This window comes from Mesoplodon mirus, assembly GCF_964341445.2.
Source record: "Mesoplodon mirus genome assembly, contig: HAP1_SCAFFOLD_556, whole genome shotgun sequence".
NCBI classification, from domain to species: Eukaryota; Metazoa; Chordata; class Mammalia; order Artiodactyla; family Ziphiidae; genus Mesoplodon; species Mesoplodon mirus.
Genome location: NW_028295454.1, coordinates 255,466 through 257,357, shown reverse-complemented (window position 1 = coordinate 257,357; position 1,892 = coordinate 255,466).

Sequence of the window (1,892 nt, the reverse complement as noted above, 5' to 3'; positions counted from 1 at the left end):
GTGAATGAATGAATGAACACACACCATAAATACAAGCCACACCATGTAATGAGGAAACGTTACATGTCCCAGAATTCCTGACTTGTGAACAGAAACCATGCACACAAAGGCCACAGACACAGATAGACACGTCTGCACTGTGCTCCCCATGCCAACCCCACACTTACCACAGACTTAACTGATACACATCACTCACTCTTCCCACACACTCACAGTCACCACCGAGGCCTACATTACCAACTAGACAGTGAGAGAATAAGTATTGATTGGAATTAAATCCTGGAGGATCCACTGGGAACCACACTCTCAACTGTGTGTATTCACTGCACCTGACACGTGTCACACACTCAGTAAATATTTGTGGACAGAGGACTGATGAACCCACCCTGAGCCTTTCATTCCTCCCTCAGGAATCTCGAAGTCACAAGAGGATCCCCCTCGGCTTGGATCCACTGTGGTGGCCCAAGGCTGCAGCCCAGGGGCAGTGGAGGTCTCCTCTGCCTCTAAATACTTCTTCTGTACTTCTACTCTGCGCAAGCTCAGCTACGCTGGTAAGGGCGTGGGGCTCCTCAGGTGACGGGGTGCTTGGCTGTGAAGCAGGAGGCACACAGATCCCAGGGAGGCTGAGAGGAAATCCAGGGTCATCAGAGGTGATGAGGGCTCTGTGGAGGAGCCTGGGCAGGATGGCTGAGCTGTTCCGAGGGCGTGGATGCCAGCTGAGTCTGGGGGTGTGTGTGTGAATACTGCTACTACCATGGTGGGGAAGTCAAGGAGCAGGGGCCGGAAAGGTCTGGGCTTGAGGTGGAGGGAAGAGGGACCAGATTAAGCATCTTCAGAGGAAAATGTAGGCTTTGTCTTTGCCTTTGCTTCCAGAGAAGGACAGAGTTCTGCATCATACACCTCCAGCCTGAGAGCAGGACCATCCAGCTCAGGTGCACACAGCTCACACATACACGCGCCCTCCAGGCACAGCCCTTCTCAGTGCACATCAACCCCAAGCACGTGCTCCACAGTACTCTCCTGCACCACAGCCCCATTCCACAAGGAATGCACCACCGATATTCCCAAACTCACACTCCTCATCGTACACGCATCCAGCCGCATCCCTCACATACTACAGCCCTCACCACCATACTCCACACCCCTGTATACAGACACCGCTCCAGTATACCCCCCCACGCACATGAAAAGCCCACAGATGACACCACATACACCACTCCGTCCTACGGCCAACGGACACCAAGCTCACGACATTGCTATGTCGTGCCAATGTCCCTCTCTCGTCTACCACACCTGCTCCCTCAGCTTCCGGCATGGCCCATGCATGTTATTATGATTTTAATTTCCTTTTTCAGGAATCCGGAGATTTCATCGAGACACTGCCCAGCCTAGACCACCCCTAGCCCAGGATCAGGAAGAAGGAGAGACCGCTTCCCCATCACACTGTGTCTCCTCCTCACCCTCTTCACCCTGTAAGAACTATCTGCACCCAGACAAAGAGGAAAGGGGCATGAAAATATACTACATGCAGGTACAAGTGAACAAGGGTGTCGCTGTCTCCTGGAAGACAAAGAAACCCTTGGAGTTGCCTGAAAAGCAGCTGAGGATAGAAGAAGTGACCCTTCCTGAGGATGTGTGCGCAGTAGCCACTGACCCCTCTTCTGATGTGTGCACCGAAAGCCTCCTGTCTGACACTGAGCCCACTGGGGAGGAGAAAGAGTATGAGGAAAGGGCAGAGCCAGGCAGCCCATCAGGGCCACCTGCCGTTGAGGAGAGACCCAGCGCCAAGACAGCGGACTGGATGCTGACCATGGAGACCAGCTTCAGGTGCATGGCCTGCTGCCGGGTCTTCCCCACCTTGGAGATCCTCCAGCAGCATGTGAAGGGCGGCA